Source organism: Fringilla coelebs, assembly GCF_963513975.1.
Source record: "Fringilla coelebs genome assembly, chromosome: 3".
Lineage (NCBI taxonomy): Eukaryota > Metazoa > Chordata > Aves > Passeriformes > Fringillidae > Fringilla > Fringilla coelebs.
The window spans coordinates 6,700,250-6,719,021 of record NC_140030.1 but is presented as its reverse complement, the minus strand read 5'-3'; the positions used below and the strand labels follow the sequence as shown (position 1 = coordinate 6,719,021).

General features: G+C 44.3%; 1 protein-coding gene across 3 annotated transcripts in view; it reads left to right on the top strand.

The window, feature by feature from the left end:
- Positions 1-3,026: 3,026 nt before the first annotated feature.
- ADGRF5 (adhesion G protein-coupled receptor F5) overlaps positions 3,027-18,772 on the top strand; it is a 42,191-nt gene continuing 26,445 nt past the window's right edge. For 2 of the 3 annotated variants that reach the window (XM_084202811.1, XM_084202808.1), the window contains exons 1-2: positions 3,027-3,265; positions 9,144-9,245. The gene's annotated coding sequence lies outside the window, so the exon portion shown is untranslated. The remainder of the gene's footprint in view (positions 3,266-9,143; positions 9,246-18,772) is intronic. The other variant, XM_084202809.1, reaches the window with a different exon arrangement.

Below are 18,772 nucleotides of genomic sequence, written 5' to 3'. Positions count from 1 at the left end.
TTGGTAGTACACCATTAAAAAAGCATTTTCTTCATTGTCCATTGTCAGATGAAACGATGGGAAAATAGGCCATTGACTGCACCCATCCATTCTAAACAGGGCCCAGCTAACCCAGAGGAAGCTGCTTGAAGTTTCAGAAAGGCATGGGTGGGTTGTGCTTTGTGGGAAGGGACTCAGAAATCCCTGGAGGAATTACCACATGTATTCTGCTAGGGAAATCCAACAATCGCACGAGCACAAAGGCTACCAGTAACAGGCGTTTTCCACTTCCTTGATTGGCTTTCACAGAAGCTCAACGAGTTCTCCATCATTCTCCATAAATCCCTGCCTTGGCCTGGGTCTCTGCACTGGGATTTCCTATCAGCTATGAAGGCCCTTGGCTGCCTATTGTCAATAACTGCTTTTAGCAGATGAAGCTTTACATAACCTCAGACCAAACATGTTGTTAAAACCATAGTCCACTGAGGCAGACAGAGCCCTGATTTAATAATAAAAGAGCTCAGTAAGTCTAAAGGCTGAAAGAGTAGGTCATTTATTGGGGATGTCAGGTAGCTGTATCTCTATCTAAGCCAAATAATGAAGAAAAATGAAGGAAAGCAGCCAGCTGTTACACAAATATGTCGAGCATTAGCGAATCACATTGAGGTTTACATGTAAGATTGATTGCTGGGATTATGAAAAATATGGACCTTTGCTTTTCAGTTAAGTTTCTTAGCTTCAGTTTCCCCCATTTTCTTTGTCTGTGCTTTTTTTTCCCCCTAGAAGATTAAATATCCATTTATCTTTTTGGCCATTCACAACTAGATGGTTACATTACACATTATTGTAGTGATCATCCTGCTATAGTGATATTCATACAAGTGTGGTAACTAGCCTAAAAAATTCTTGTTATAAACTCAAATCACTTCAACCTAAAAGAAACCCATAAAGCTGAGTGATGTAGTGTACAACCAAAGTATTCTGAATACCCAAATTGGTTGCTCTGTCACTGCAATGAATTCCTGGTGCTTCAGGAAAAAAGTCATCTTCAGAGACCTTGTTCATGAACATAAATAGTTTCACTTGAACACTACTGCAGGGAGACAGTGCAGGGCATGTTGCTCCTTTTGGAGACCATGCAGCCTTCAGCACTAGAGTCAGTTCTAAATATATTCCCCAAGTCAGATGTATAATGAGACATTTCATTACTTCCTTCCTTCTCGGCACACTACAGCAAAATGAGTCAGGAATTAAGAATTAAACTTTGGTCTCCCCAATATGAGCAAAGTTTAATTCTTTGCCATCTGCCAGAATCACGAGGACAATTGAAATATCCCTTTATTGTCCACGTGCACATTAGAGCGTTGCTAGCCATGACATTCCTTGATGACAGGACAGGCTTGTGATGAAGGAAAGCACCAGCTTTATCTTCTTTCTAGTGACCCATGGCATTAACGATTTCTATTGGATATAGATAGTGCAATGCCCCAGATACAGAGGTTGCTGTTGAGTAGAAGGAAATATGGATCACACTATTAATCAAAAGCACATAAAGATGGGGTGTGTCACCCCAGCTCCTCCTCTGTCTCTTTTTTTCCTTCTGTGTTGCTAGAAAAATTATATGTCAGTGAGCATGTGGGTGAGGTGCATTCAGCAGTGAAATGTCCAAATGTATGTTCTTGCTTTTGAAGTATGAACTGGATCAGGTAGAGTAACTTAAAAGTGATCCTGAGTGGAGATATCAGGTTGCTAAAATAAATTCTTCCTGTGTGCAGAAAGAAGGGTGCTATTATATGCAGAATCTGGAGTCCCAGATGCCATTTTCCATCTTAAGACATCCTCAGATATATGGTCCATACACACCCCAGTCAGACCCTGAAACACAGAGAGGGGGCAAGCTGTTCTCAGCTACTTGTACAGTCAGGAGGTAGAATCTGATACCTCTCATCAGAGATGAGAGATGCCATGGGCCATCTGATGGGTTGATGTTGGGCCATGGGACTGCAGTTACCTTGCAAGAACATCAGAGATGATGCAAGGCCAGGAGAGACAACAGCAAGGAACACGGTGTCCAGGAAAGTGGTGGAGGAACTTAAAAGACATGGATGTGGTGCTTAGGGACATGGCTTAGCACTGGGCTTGGCAATGCAGCATTAATGGTTGGACTCCATGATCTTAGAGGTCTTATCCAACCAAAACCCTTTTATGTTTTTGTGATTCTAAGAAAGCCATTACAGTATCCTTCAATTATCAGCATAACCAGGACTGAGCTGTGGGGCACCTTTTCCACCTTCCAGGGTGTGGTCATTTGGCTAATGCTTGAAAAATCCACTCTGAGAGCCCCAGCTGGAGGCAAAAGGACCTGCACAGTGCAGTTTATGGGCTATTCCAGGAAAAGTTGTTCTTCTTGATGCAGGAGCCTGCCCAGATTTCTTCTGCACCTTGACACGGAGCCCTTGTGGCACAGCTGCATTGCTGGGGTGTTGCTGAATACAAGCTCCATGTGAATGGCTCTCCATTATTACTTTGCAACACCTCGTGGAATTAAAGGCACCATAGCTGAAAGTCTGAGGAGCACCTGTAGGCTTCAGATTATTCACTATAGTGAAAACTGAGACTCTCAGAACAGCTGGGTTTAAAAAAAAAAAGTAATTTCTTTTACTTTCACACCCCTGATGACCAAAAACGTGTTCTGCTCGCCTTGAAATCACACTCCCCAGAAGCTCTGTTAGCACCCCCACCCAAGTGTCCCTCACATCCACTTTCCCCCCAACAGCAGGAAATCACTTAGAAAATATTTCCAGGTTCCTTCCTGGCCAGAGGTCACCTCTGTGTTTCGAAGCAGCAGGAATCACCATGTTCCCTGACACAACAAACGGAGGAGGAAGACCTGTCCTGCCCTTCCAGCTTTCAAGCTTGTGCTTTTTAGCTGTAACTCCACCCTGCACTGGTGGAGAAAGGATCAGTTCCCACTGATCGCAGGAAAGGAAGGTCACGGGGTTTGCTTGATTAAATCACCACAAGCCAAAAGGTTTTTTCTCTTGCTCACTGAGAATTGCTCACGGGCTGTTTAATTTGTTCCGAAAAGAAAAGCAAGACAAAAAAACAAACCCCAAGCCCAAGAAGCAACAGCACACAGGGAAAAGCAGGTGTGTCTCCAGACCCTGGGAAAACAAAGGGCAAAGGCTGAGGCAGGAGGTGACACTTGGAAGGGAAGTTTCCATCCCAGCACAAGAGGACAAGTTTGCAAAAGACTCGGACAGGACCAGCACTTGTTGTCATACAGGTATGGATGCTGCGTGTGGAATGGGGCATTGCTTTAACACTGGAGAGGGCAAGGGTGGCTTGAAGCAATTTGATTCTGACAGATTCTGGCAGTGTAGTGCAAGCTTTGCATCACCAGCAAACCTGCTGCAGGTTTCTGCCAGGGGAACTGCAATCGTCACAGGTTTCATTTTGTGGTGATTACTTGGCAGTTTTCTGTAGGATGGTTTTGGCTGTTCAGGGTATGAATTAAGCCATTCAAGCTCCTGACAAAGTGCTACTGCCTGTTCCCTTGGCTAGTGAATGCTAATAGAGGTTATGATTGCTTTAGTTTAAGCTTGGGGCTGCAGAGGTAAAGAGGGACGTGCACGGAAGTGCTGTGCTAATCCTCATTGCGTTTATTACCTCCTGAATTGTGCTGCAGAGTTTCAGAGAAAAAAACTCAACTGCAATAGCATTTGGAATTTTTTTTCTTTTTTTCCACTTTGCTTTGTACTTGCAGTGGCTGGAATTTGCAGTGCAGAGACACAAGCACTGCATTTTGTCAGCTGTATAGAACGGGTTAGTTTCTTTAAGAGCAATCTCCCTTCAGTTTCATATTAGGTGAAACTTGCGGACAGGGGAGAGGGACTTGGGGCACCCAGGGCCTCAGGCTGAGAAACTGCTGTATACTGTCTTTGAGTGTCACATTTATGTTGTTTCCATTCTTTTCTGTGGTTTCAGCTGCTTAAATGAAAGCAAATTTTATGGTGTTATGCTGGAGTGCTGCTGCCAGTGTTCAGTGTCAGGGGGATACAGAGAGGCTTTCTGATGCTTTCTGTTGATGTCTATATCCCCAAAAGTTCTGCTCCATTTCCAAACATCTCTGGTGCAGATGTATCCACTTTTCTTAAATGGTCATGATTCAGGAAAAAGCAGGGCTGTGATGTGACCCTGCACAACCTCGTTTCTCTCTCCCCATCATGGAAAAGCAATGCTCACCTATGTGCATGAGGAGCTTTTGGATTTGGGGTAGAAAGGTGTTTTTGTTTGAAAGCTGTAACTCACACTTTCAGTGGCAGTTTTACAAGGCAATGGGCTTGTGACAAGCAAGGAAATAGCAAAGCAAAGGATGTTGTGAATTAGAAAGCCTTAGGCTCCATTTCTTCTGCTTCCATCACTTGCTGTTGCATGATGAAAATGGTATTTTGCAACCCATAGATTTTCCTCTCACCCAAAAAATTCCTCATCTATTTCTGTCACTTAAGCTGTCCAGTGATGTCTGGCAACATTGCAGAACGAAGTGATATTTAAATAAATTTAGAGGCAAATCTTTAGCACCTGGGTAGCAGTGACACTTAACTGAACTCAGCGATGGATCAGCAGCTCAGCAGGAACCTGCTGTGACTATTTGGCATCTGTCACTATTTAACTTCCCTAAATTCATCTGAGTTTGCCTCCGGTGATCCAGGTTTAAAAAACAAACATAGAGAACATGCGTAGGCACTGGGAAGATATCTTTGTCCTGATCTTCTAGGTTATTTTTATTTTTTTAACACCTCTTAGGCAGGCTTAATAAAGAAGTTCTCCAACATTTGAATTGGAGACTGGGAAATTCCTCAAACTAGGCAGAGCTTCCTCTCATTGTTATAACACAAAAGACCAGGGCAGCCTTTACTAGAGTTCCTTTTTTTAACCCATTCATCTTGACCAAGAAGCCTACCTGCTGCTGCTACCGCTCAGGGCTGAGTCACAGTTTCCAAGAAGACAGCAGATAAGCCTGGAAGTGAATTTTATAATCCACAAGGATGGCATTATATTGGGGTTGTATTGCACTTGAAACTGAAATGGTTTGCTGCTGGAATTAATCTCAGCCTTGGGCAAGAATCATGGCTTTTCAAGATCAAATGAGATGAATCTACAGTAAAACCAAACTCTTTGCAGAAAACCTTTTCCAGTTTTCCATTACAGAGTTTCTTAGGACCGTGATCATCAAAAGGGATTCAACTGACATTCATGAGCAGATCCACCCCCATTGCATGCTTATACAGAGTTTATTTCTCAAATGATCCTGCATGTGGCTCAGCCTGCCCGGGGGCAGATACCGCCCATGGGTTAATCTGATCCTGCACCTGCCCTGCTGGTAAGGAGCAGCAGCTCTACCCCTTATCTATGCTGGGCAGCATCCTGAGAGGCCTGAGCCAGCACTGGGTGAGGGCTGGAACTGTGGGGCTCTGATAGTGGCCCTGAACTGGTTGTATTAAGAATGTGGATGGGATGGAATGCACAAGGTGGGTTTGCAGGAACAGGTAAAATGGGAAAGAGGTAGCAAAAGATTTGCAATGGCTTGTTTCTCTCTGATGGACGAATGTTTGATTCCTTGTTTGTTCAGCTGGGTTTTTTTTAACAAAGATTAGCTCCTGCAGAGCAGATAATTCAGTGTAGCAGGTTGTCTAGTAATTACACTGCTATATTTGCATGTTATAATGCTGCACCAGTGGACTTTGTTAAGGAGTTTTTGACTACATTTGCAGCCTATTCCAAGTGCTTATCTGCTGTTGATGGTGACCTGGAAGAAGTTTCCCTCTCACAGCCATCCAATGACATGACATGGATGTGGTAGCCTTAATCCACCACGTCTACACACAATTTATATCTTTTCTACAAATTTGAGTTTATTCCTGTGGAAGCTTGCAATGAATTCTGGCCCCAAATCCTCCCTCTCCGTAGTAATTCCCATCTGAGCAATCCAAACAAGATGGGTGTGCTGGGATTGAATTAACTTTCCTCATGAGGTGTTTTGTTTGGATTTGTGGCTGAAACAGTGTTGACACCATACCAATGTTTTGGCTATGGCTGAGCAGTGCTTGCAGAGCATCAAGGCTTTCCTTTTCTTCCCACTGACTCCATAGTGAGTGGGATGAGGGTTGGAAGGGACTACAACAGGGAAAGATGACTTGAATTCACAAAAAGGATGTTTCCAATCGTATGACATCATGTTCAGCAGCAAAAAAGTAGTGGTGGAAGTCAGGGTTGTCTTCCAAACCTGCCATTGCTTGGACATTTTCTGGATATACATCTGCCCGTGGGAGGTAGTGAAGGATTGCCTTCACATCACTTTTTTTTTTTTTCTTTCCTTTTTCTTTCCTTATTAACCTTTATTTATCTCAATCCACTAGTTTTTATACTTTTTCTCATCGTATTCTCTCCTCCATCCCTCTGACAGATGGGCAGTAGACGAGTGCCAGTGTGGGTGTTTCACTTCAGACCAGGGTTAGCTCACAACAACAGGATATCTGGCCCACCCTACAGACACCTTCCAATGGACCACTTTTGAATAAACAGAAGTTTTTTCCCAGCCCAGGAAAAGAACCTTTGAACTCCCTTGTGTCATGTCCATTGGCTGATTTACACAAAGTAATACTTGTTTCAGGAAGACCTCAAAGGTCATCTAATATCCTTCTCCTGCCATTGAACTCCTCCATTCTGGATGAAAAGGGAGCCACATCTCATTTGCCTTCTAGGTACTTCCACAAGTTTTGCTTTATCAGATCATTAGTGCAGTCACTGATGGGTTTTTCCTGTCCCAGGGTTTCTCTAAGCACCCTGTGAAGCAGAGACAGCAAACACCATCCTTATTTGGAGAGCTGAGGCACACAGATGGCCAGAGTCTGCTTACAAGGCTGGCTGCTGCCAACCCAGGGTCTGCTTAAACTCACCTCACCAGCATGGAAAATGCTGTGGCAGCCAGGTTTGAGGGTGCTTGTGAGCAGCAGAGCTGTATGCATGCCCTATTTAAATCTTAATATGAAATATTAATTTCCAAATGCCTTCCCTCAAAACATAATAGAGCTGTGATCGAGTATGTAATTTACTGTCTTCGGAAATTCCTCAAAACGACAGAGCTTCCCCCAATTGTTCATGCTCAGAGGAAAAGCTCTACTAGAGTTCCTGCTTTGGCTCAATCCTGTGAGCACAGGCTTGGCCCTCCATGACCATTAAAGTGAGTGTGTGAAAGCCATCTTCATTCCAAAGATGTCCCTACGTGCCTTATGACAGGCTATTCACAGAATGCCCCTTGCTCCTGAAATTGTTTCACTGTGCCTTCTTGAGAGAGAAATTCTTTAAATTCCTGCACATTGTCCCTAAAATTTGTGCTGGCTGATCCTAGGCCTGCGATCCCGGATGAGCCTGTGCATGCTCAAGTGTCTCTGGCCATTAAACAGGACTGATGGCACTTCCTTCCTTCCTTCCTCCTGTTATCCAGCCTGTTTCAAGTCTGTGGCTTAAAAGGTTCGACTGCTGTTCATAAACACTGTCCCTTACTGCAGTTAGGACCCACTGCATGTAAAATCACAGAATCACAGAATGCTTTGGGTTGGAAAGGATGTTAAAGCCCACCTCATTCCAGCCCTTTCCATGGCAGGGACACCTTCCACTAAACCAGGTTGGTCCAAGTCCCATCCAGCCTGGCCTTGGACACTTCCAGGGATGGGGCAACCACAGCTTCTCTAGGCAACCTGTGCCAGAGCCTCATCACGCTCACAGGGTAGAATTTCTTCCTAATAATTAATCTAAACCTGTCCTCTGTTCGTTTAAAGCCATCTCCACCTTGTTCTGTCACTGCAGTCCTTTTGTATGCCCTTTAGGTACTGGAAGGAGCAAAAAGGCCTCCCTGGAGCCTTCTCTTCTCGAGGCTGAACAGCCCCAGATCTCTCAGCCTGTCCTTTTAGGAGAGATTTCTATGTTCCTATTGAAAATCTGCTTTAAAAGCTGCCTGCTCTTTTCCTGAACACCTTGTTTCTTGCAATGGCTCTTCCAGCACTGCTCCAGCATCATAATACCAAACTTTCAAATGCTTAATCCATCTGACAGCAGTAAATGGAAGCTTGCCTTGTCCCTAATGTAAGTCCAGGTGCTTTTGGGGGTGTTGAAGCAGAGGGGTTCCTTCTGAAGCAAGGCTTAGATTGATGTGGAGTCAGGGAGAGAAGCACAAAGGCCTCAGAAAAATTCTTGTGGGAGATGCAACCAAAGCTCAGCACCAACTTCATCCCACTGAGCTGGGGGATGAGGGAGCTGGAAGGGAGCTGGAGAACCTTCCTGCTCTCGAAATGTGCGTTTTATTTTAGGCCATGCTAGAACTAGGAGAAACAGTGTCACAGCAGCAGGGCAGGGCGTGCTAACCCCGAGGCCATCAGCAGGGCATGGCTCCCCTCCATGCACCTGAACCCTCCTTTTCCCCCAAAACAAGAGCCCAGGCTGTGCTGCTGACTGGGAACAGCCCCTGGCCCATTCTGTTCTTTGAAGGATTCCTGTGAGTCTTGGCATCGGCACTGGCTGAGACAGGGAACGTGGTAACTGTGGGGGAGGCCTCCTGAGGACAGGCAGAGAGACCTCAGCAGGTCAGGCCCGACATCTCATGGCAGGTGCTTGTTTAGGCTCTCCAGAGGCACCCTGTGGCTGGGGAAATGCCCTTCCTTGGGGCTCTATCTCATGGGCAAACCTGCCATCAGGTTTAACTTCTCTTTGCAACGCTGTGTTTTTATGCCATGTGAACCCAACAGGCACCACGGGGGCTCACAAGTCTGGATCATCCCTGCTCTCAGTCTCAAGATAAGCATCTTCATCCTTGGCATGAGCTGGGAGATCAAGCCACAGTATCATCAACACAGATGGGACTTGTTTGTTTTACTGGTGTTCAGAAGACTTTAATGAATAATAGACTTTATACATGCTTATCTTCAGACTGAGACAAATTTGAAAACATTATAGACAGGTGCAGCCTTCCAAGAAGTTAAATAGTAGCACTATTTAGCCTTTCTGAGTTCTCCTGTGCTCTGAAAGACAGATCAGTACAAAAATAGTAAGGCTGGAAGTGAAATCAGTGGAACAAAATAGAAACAATTATTTTTTTCTCTCAGGCTGCATCATAAGAGAAGGCAATTAAGAGATATGGACAACAGAGACCTGCCTTCACTGCTTTGAGGGATTTCCCTCCATTTAGATGATTCTATGGGCAAAAGGTGGGTGTTATTTTGTACTTCCATCTTTTTGTTGCTAGGTGTGACAAGCCAGGCCCTCAGACAGGAAACACCGTCTGTCCAGAGCACGACTGTACAAACTCCAAAAGGCTGACACCTACACAGCTCACAGGAGCTTCCTACTCAGCCAGCTGCAGTAATAACAGGAAAAAAATCAAGAGGTTAATAAAATGAAAAGAGCAGGAAGCATGCAGTCATCAGACTTTCTAGTACTTTAGTCTATAGAAGTAACCCATGTCTGGCCTGACTCAGGGACCCAATCCAAAAGTCATTGCAGCCCATGGAAATTCCACTGCCACGGATATTGTTAGACCTCACTCTTCACTACATTGACATGGCAAGTTCCTCCTTCCCCAGTACTCCCACAGTGCTGAGCTTCAAATATCTTGTTGTGTTACTTCTCACTGTGAATTAGGCCTGCACCCCACTGCAGATGCTCCAAAAAGCACAAGGAGAAGAGAAGGCTCATGGGTACGTCCCTTCTTCCATCCCAGTCATCACAGGTGAGCTGGTGTGTGCTTTTCCACAGTTCTTCCAAACATGTGGTACCCAGCTGCATACAAAGGGCTGAAATAGGAGGGTGGAATTAATTGGCTAGCACTTTTTTTCCTTTGTTCCTTCTCCACAAAACTCCAACAGGAAGGTCAAGGAGGAGGACAGCTGAAGTAGAGAAAAACCCGAGTGGAAGTGAGAAAGAGCAGCCAGGAATAAGACAAGAGTTAGGCAGGGCTTTCTTTTTCCAGTAAAGTGCTGATTTAAATGCCATTTCACTTTGGTTGCAGTTATCACTGCTTTCAGTCTGGCATATTAACATGCCAAACTGGGGAACATTCATCCCTCTACTTATAAGTGCCATGACATCTGTTTGCACAAAACCAACAAAAATAAGAATTACCCCTCTATTCCCACAGAAAATAAAACCTCTGCTCATGTCTGAGAGATCCTTGAGCATCACATCAAACTCAGCCCCCTGCACCATGCTAGGCACAGAGCTGTTCCACAAACATCACAAAGAAAGCATGCCACAGCTTGTTTATTGCCTGTTTGAATCCTTATCACCAAGCAATTCAGTTTTGTGTCCTTGATTAATTTCTGTTTATTTTATTTTTGTTCTCATTCAGATGTGTTATCTAAGGTCAGTGCAACTTCCCTTGTCCCCCCTTTCCCTTTCAGCCAACTCTCCCATGAAATATTGTTGTGCCTGGGTGTGTGTTTCTTAAAGTCATTGTGTGTTTTCTGTCTGAAACAAACATTGTCTGATCATCCAACTTATTACGCACTACCCAAAGGTCATGCTTTATGCAGAGAAAGGAAAGCTCTTCTGTTGTGGCTGAGGAATAACAAACTGGACAGGCACTGAAAATAAGGCTTTAACCCCAGAGTTCAAGACTCTGGGAAAATGTTCCATAGTTGTTTGTAAATGGTAACCAAGGTTCAGCTGCTACAGGCTACTGGGCAGCCATGGAGCCAAACTGTGCCAAACCGTGCCTGTGCCAGCAGCAGATCTCCCCCTTCACACCTTCCAACCTGTAGCAGCTCCTGGTTCCTCTCTCCAGGCATCCCTCACCCCCTCCACAGATCTCACAGCACCATAGGCCTCATCCAAAATACCTGGAGGGAGGCAGAGTTGTTCAAGCCACAGGAAAATGCTGGCATGGGGGTAACTGAGCCTACCTATGCTATAAAAACTCCAGCCAAAGTGGAAAGATAGAGAAGAAGTACCAAAGAGGCAGGAGGACTGCTGTGCTAAGTGGCATAGGACTCTTCATCCTCAACAGCTGATTAGGAATGCAAAAGTGACATTTAGGGTAAGAGGCCATGGAAAAATTTATGCTAAATAGTTTGACAAATAAGGATCAAACTTGACCCTAATGAGTGGTAGATTCAAAGCAAGCAAAGGAATTCAGACCTCCTTGCTCCTGCAAATTATGTATTCTGCACACTCTCATAGGTTTTCCTGTAATTTACTTCATTTGAGTCATCTGAATAGGCCATTAGGGCTGTTAAACACCAATGACCTGCCTTTGCCTCCAGAAATCCTTGGAGCTCTGATAGCCAGAAGTGGAAATAACTTTCTGAAGAAGTGGAAATACCTTTCTGAAGATGAGCTGCTGCAAACTTCATTTTTGTAAAACTCTTCCCAAGGGCCTCTGCTATAGCCCTTGTTGGATAAGAACCAACTGGGCTAGACAATCCTTGGACCCAACCAAGGGCAAATCTGTTCAGGACATTAAGCTAGCAGAGCCCATCTGAAAGGAGGGAGAATGGTCTCTCAGTGTGAGCAAAGGAGTAAAAAGCACAGAGTGGAGGCTTTTACAATGAAGCTTTAAAGCAGAATATGCCTGCCTGACCACACAGGGAGCTCTGGGCCTCAGTGACCCAGGACATGTCTCACAGCCAGAGCAGAGGGCCGAGAACTGAGACTGTGGACCAGTACCCACCTCACAAAGAACTGCTGGTTGAAGATGTGTTGTGCCTGCAAGGTTGTTTGTTTTCTTCCTGCTGATGCCAAAGGTGTATTCATCTCCATTTCAGTACTGGAGGGGCAGCTTTCCCAGACACAGCATGTAGAAAGGTTACAGCCAACAGGAAAAAAATACTTGTGTGTGGGATGGCTGCATGGGAAGGATAACTCTGTGCCTTCTAAAAGAGAACTGCTTGTTTCCACTTCTGCATTTATAACCCCTTACCAGAGAAGCCACTCCAGGGTCTTTAGGTCCCCTCAAAGATTATTTTTAGACATTGACAAGATCCCCCTGTGCCTTTCCTTTTCCAGACTAAGCAGCTCTCTCAGCCTCTCCTGGTATGACAGATGCTCCAACTTAATCATCTTCATGGCCCTTTGCTGGGCTCACTTCAGTGTGTATCTCATGTACTGGGGGGCTTAGGAGCTGGACATTGTGATTAAGATGCATCCAGAATCAGGAAATTTTCTTTTTCTTAAGTCTTAACATCAAATGAGAAAATGTCAGTCAGATTCTAGAAAAAAGACATGACTGGCAGGATAAGAAAGGCTTACAAATGTGCCTGCCTGTAAGAGACAGGGTTGGTGAGTCAGACTGAAGGATAAGGTGGAATAGGCCAGGTCTCTCTGGGTGAACAGAGGTTTCCCGAGCAAAGCAACCCAAGTGAGGAGCCACAGATCTGAGAGAATGTCTATAGAGGCAGCCCTGCTGCAAGGGATTAGATAGAATGCCAACAGCATGTTATTTCTGCCTCTGGTAGAACCCAGGTGTCTGTATCAGGCTGCTCTGCCAAGGCCACAGAAGCCATGAGCTATCACAGAATCACAGTTGGAAGGATCATGAGTCCAGCTCCTGGCTGTGCACAGGACCATCCCCAAGAATCCTGTGGACATCACCTCCCTGCCAAAGATGCCCTTTCTGTCCTAGCACAGTGATGTGGCTGTAAGTGCAGGTGTAGGGTCACCCAGCCCCATGGGAGAGGCTGGCCAGAGGTCCAGCCTTGGTGTGGTACCTTCCCAGAGGGGTCAGCTGCACAGCTGGTCAGTAACCAGGGTGGTGTTCTCGCCTCTCCAAATGTGCCAGGCTGTTTCTCACCTTCCCCCTCCCCTGAGACAATGCTTAGCCAGTGACTGTGGCAGTTGATGTTTATTCATGCAAGAATGCCCTCACTGATCTGGCAGATTGCTGCTCTCCAATGACAAGCAGTAAGTCCAACTGTGAACTGTGCCAGAAGGGCTAGCAAAACATTGCAGGGCTGGCTGGCACTGTCCAGAACGTTTAAAAATGCTCACAGAAACTTCTTTTGGCTGCACTCAGAATATTAGGAATGCCTGGAGAATGTGATCATTTGGACATTCAGCTGGGCAGTGTTCTCTGTGCTCTCAGTCATACAGCCAAATGGTTGCTATTCCAGCTACTGTGCCCTGCAAATAAGAGTCCTAGAGAGTTGTTCTCTCCTTGCAGGAAGTCCTGTGTGGTCATGGTATGATTTGATCCTGATCCTCAGATAGCTGGGTCAAAATTATTTTCATTTTCCATGTAGATTATTTGGCTATGTAAAAAGGTCATCAACAATTCACGGGAAGGCTGACAGAGGAATAGAGGAATCTAAAGTCATAATCATAGGTCAAAAGGAAAGATAAATACTGCACAAACAAGGATGGAAAATGTGAGCTGATGTGAGCTGATGTAGAAAAGGTGTGAACCATAGCCCTCTTCTAGAAATATTGTTTTGGGAAAACCCTTGATAAGGCTGTAGGTACAGTTTACCTCCTTTGTGCTTAAACCTGTGAGAATACTGTGCTGCAAAGGTCAAGAAAGGAATTCCTAAACCTGTCTAAGGTAGAATCACAGATTGGAAAAGAACTCTAAGGTCATGAGTACAACCATTAAGCCAACTCTGGTAATCCACCACTAAAACATGTCCCTCAAGTCCACGTGTGCACATCTTTTAAATAGATGTGCTGACTCCAACACTGCCCTGGACAGCCTGCTCCACTGCTTGACCACCCCTTCCTTGAATAACTTTTTCTAAATGTCCGATCTAAACCTCCCCTGGAGCAATTTGAGGCCATTTCCTCTTGTCCTGTTGTTTGTTACTTGGGAGCAGAGCCCGATCCCCACCAGGTTTCACCTTCCTGTCAGGGAGTTGTAGAGGGTGAGAAGGTCCCCCCCTGAGCCTCCTTTTCTCTGAGCTGCCTCAGCTCCCTCAGCTGCTCCTCACCATACTTGTGCTCCAGACCCTTCTCCTTCTCTGGACAAGCTCCAGCACCTCAGTGTCCTTCCTGTCATGAGGGACCCCCAAACAAAACACAGATTTTTGATGTTTCACCAGTGCCAAGCACCGGGGATCAAACACAGCTCTGAGAACACAGATCTGTGCTCTTGCACATCTCTGAATCTCTTTGAATGCATTCACTGCACAAATTGAAGTGTAGGGATACACAGGTAGTTAGAAGAGATCAGCAAACAATCTACCCATCACCCCACTGCCACAAACCCACATGGAAGCAGAATCAAAGCCTTTCCTCCATGTCAGCAATTGTATGGCCTGTTCTTAAACATCTCCCCTGAAGAAAACTTTGCAGCCACCCTGGGTAGCCTAATTTTGTGCTTCTAAATGTTATAATTACATATTTTCCATGATCACCAGCATATTTACTTTTGCTTCAGATAGTGTGACTTCAGCCAGCTGTTGCTGTGAACATCCATGTCAGTCCTTTTTCAAGGGACAAACTGTTATTGTGTCCATACCTGAGGCTTGTCCTATCTAATCTGAACAACCTTCAGCCTGTTCACGAGATTATGGCTCTTGTCACTGAGGTTATACAATGCTCTTGTCTTAGCTCTCCTCTGGATGCTCTCCAATACAGCAATATCCGGACCCAGGGCTCCAGCCAAAACATCAACAGCATCACACAGTGCACTTTTGTTACCTCCCAGGTCTCCAATTAAAAATATTTGCTAAAAAAAAAAAAAAAAAAAAAAAGATATTTCAACATCGTTACAGTGAGTGAATTTAGATAGCAACTTCTTAGGACTCCCTTCAGAATAATTTCTGCAAGACTGAGATGAGCAAAACTATCTAAAACAGATAGAGATAATAAATGAAGCCCAAGGCATTGTCAGATTCACCCCAAAAACTGTTATCTCAAAGTAATAGCTCCAATATGCTTGGGATTCACTCTGTCCTCACATGTAAAAAACACAGCTTTATGTGTCTGAACACACAAAATTCAGACTCAAGAATATCAGATGGTGCAAGAATCTGCAGCTTTGCATTCAGTTTCTGAGAGGTTCTGGAATCTTTTTTCTGCATTTGGACACAATTGACAGTGGGGTTTGATTACACAAATTGCTGAGATTAATTTCTAGAGATGAGACCGAAGTTTGAATGTCCAGGACTGGAATGAGGAAGGGTGAGTCAAGAGAGCTGCAACAGCTTCGTTTCTAAGTTGTTTCCACATTTGCTTTCTCTTTGAACAGTATCTCCCAGGCTGCAGCTGTGTGGGAACCTTACCCTGGCCTGTCTTTCGTGACAGATGAAATGGGTTCACATGCTTTTGCAACAGCACATTTCCAGTGAATTACAGGATCCCTGTAGCTCTGCCCTGGTTTGGATGAGCACTTCTGGTTCAGAGCAAGCATCCTCTAGCACACCTCTTCCTTTCTTGAGCCTGTGTAGGCTAATTGCAGATCAAATGTTTAAATAAAAATATTGTGGAGTTGAGACTTTAGAATCCAGGAAGTTCACAGTTTCTGGTGACATGACAGTACGTGATGAATGAGTACAGGAAAAAACATCAGGACGATCAGGACATCCCCTGTGCTCACATACCAAGTTGATTACATACCTAATCCTCTGACATTGTATAATTTTCACATTCTCCTGCAAAGTAAACCAAGATTTCTCATACCTTTAGGCTGCGGCTTGATGATAAGCCTTGAGCAGAAACCCTCTTTTAAGAAAGCCTTGCTGACATTCTTTCCCATTCTCACACCCTAGGATGCTATTTCTTAAAATTTTTGGAAAACAAACCAAGCCAAACCAAGCCAAACCAAGCCAAACCAAGCCAAACCAAACCAAACCAAACCAAACCAAACCAAACCAAACCAAACCAAACCAAACCAACAACAACAAAACACAAAACAACAACAATTACAACAATAATTAAAAAAACAACACAAAAGCAAAGAAGAAAAGAGGGTGCTTGGGGAAAGCAGGTTTAACACAGACCAGTTTTCCAGTCAAGGCCTGGCAATGTGGAAAGTGTGACTCCACCACAGGCACAGGTAACAGCCCAAGCCAATTCTTCAGCCTCTTCATCTCAGCCCCTGCACTGGCACTGCTGCTCATTCAAACCTTCAAGCAGTCAGCCAAGGGAGCAATTCTGGGAGAAAATTATCAGCTTTTTCTGTAGGGATTGACCATGAACTCGTGTTGAGTCGCTTGCCAGGGCAGAAGGGAAGAGATCCTCCTTGTCCTTACTCTCCTGCCTTGTCTGCCAGCCCCTGTTCCATCTCTCTTCCCTGCTTGGGGCCACTTAGCTGCTCCTCTCCTTGCTCTGGCTCTGGAACTAACTGGGACCTTCTCTAAGCTGATCAGACTCAGATGAAAGTGAGTTGGACACCTTATTGCTGCTTTAGTTTTCTGCAGGGACAGGGAGTTAAACTGAGTAAAAATCTGGAAGGCACCAGCACAAGGCCATCAATAAAACCAATCTGCAGAGAGAGAGGTGGTGGCATTAAGTGCTGTAGATGTAGCCTTGGTCTTCTACTTGTTCATATTCCTGAACCAGCTTGAGTGGGCAATAAATCAGACCAATGGCACCACAACAGTGAAGACGAAGGCATGCTGTAAGGGTAACGAGGGCATCAGTCATGCCAATTTAATCACTTCAAAACTGCTGCAAAGAGCTGAGGTCTGACTCACCACCTTGCAGGGAGCAGCAGGTGAACAGGTTTGCAGAAAAGGAAACAGACCTGTCTACTGAATTAATCAGTGTTTAAAAAATAATTCCCCCACAACACGAGCTTAATCCTGGTGGTTTCCACAGAGCTCAGTCTCTGCCTCACACACTGCTGTGGAAACAAATTCCACTGATAAACCAACTGTTACCAAACACTGTAGGGACAAGGGTTCCACTGTTACTTGGACAGATGTCTCCTATTTGTGTGTTCTTGGCTCCAGATATTGTTCAATGTAGGAACATAACACATCAGAATTTCCCCTGATTTCTGGGAATTCCCATAGCCATCAGAGCCACAGGTCTGCATCTCTGTGCAGGTTCTCCAAGGGCATAAATGTGTCTCCACAGAGCCTTCCAGGCCCAGCCCACAGCAAGCAGGCTGCCAGCTAAGTTAGGAAAATTTCAGGGATTTCCTCCTTTATACTTCAAGTCAAAGCCCACAGACATTTTGCCATAGCTACAAAACATGATTTTGCTGCTTTCAGTCCTCAACACCCTCTTCTGTTAGAACAAAGAAGGTGAGTAACAGCAGGGGAACAAGTTAGTCCACTAATCTGCAGATAAGACACTGAGGGACTCAGATCAGTGCAGGGGGAAATAATGAGTACAACCTGATGAATGGTATCAGGAAATATCTCCTCTTAAAATGCCTTGTGGGTTTTCTGCAGTGGCATATCTGCTCAGACTCACACTTGAAATTTGAGTGCAGGCTCTAGAGTCAACTTATTTTCTGGGCAGCAATAACTTGTACAACTAATTATAAAAGTTCCTGTGGCTTAATATCTCTTTGAGAGAGCAGATTGGGCTATGGTAGAAAGCAGATGATGTTTAAGATGAATTTAATTAGAAGATCTTCTCTTTGAACCACCTGAGAAGGTAAATCATACTAAATCTGTGGGTGTTGTCTTTATTTTCTAAAACATGTGATGGTGACTATTGTGCTGAGTGGATTTGCAAGAGAAGGTGTAATTATTTCACAGCATTCATGAGAAAGAGAAGTTTAGAGAAAATTAATAAGAAGGTCATGTATCTCCCTTATGTCCTGGGTTAAAATGAGACCTTGCTATTTACTTCTAGGAATCTTCTGCATTTTAGAATTAACTTTAAACAATATTTTCCAGCCAGAGTGCTGTGGAGAATGAGCATTTCATAGCAAATCTGGACTTCTTTAGCTCTGGGTCTTTATAAATTGAAGATACTTATTGTTTCCCAGGAGACAGTTTGTATGAGAAATGAGGAATGTGTCTGCACATGTGCTTTGCCCACTGAAGGCAGACAGACACTTGAGAATTTGCTCACTAAAGGTTTTACAGCAATGCTTTATTCGTTGAGAAATTAAATGAACAAGGGGAAGAGCTACATTGCCTGAGAAGAACATTTAATCCTTTTCCCCACTTGCAACTTGTTTGTTGGTTTTCTGGCTTTCTAGATACTGGCTTGGAATGTTTTGGAGCTTTAAATAGCAACCAAAGCCTGAGTAGCAGTCCAGCTCTCATTTACATGAGTTGTCCTCTATATGGTGTCTTACATCTACAATTAACAGGGTGTTTGCTGCCAGCTGCATAAAGTCACACAAAAGATATTTTTGAAAATAGAGGATGACCCACAGCATTTGCATAGGAAGGCAAGCTGGGGAGCAGGGCAAAAGATAAATGCAAAACTGTGCCAGATGTTGTTTACTCTCATCATAAATTTTGTTTAATGACCCTTTTGCCTTTCTATTATCTGTTTCATCAACCTGTTACCAGTGTAACACAAACTCTTTGTGCAGATTAAGTTTTTTCACCATATGTTGTGAGAATATGCTGAACGTACAAAGCTACCTGAGACTTTTGTTTAGTTAGTGCTTCAATTATTAAGTCATGTCACTATCTCAGGAACTTATGTCACAGCTTATAATGTTTCCCCCATGATCCACTTTAATCAATTGTGATCTTGGGATCAGCCAGATCCATGGAAGTCTTGAGTTTGTTACAAGTAGATGATGTCTTCAAAATAGGAAAATAGTCTCCTTTGTAGAATTCTGGATATAGTGACAGAGATGCCCAGGAAACTGAAAAAAATTTGTCCACAT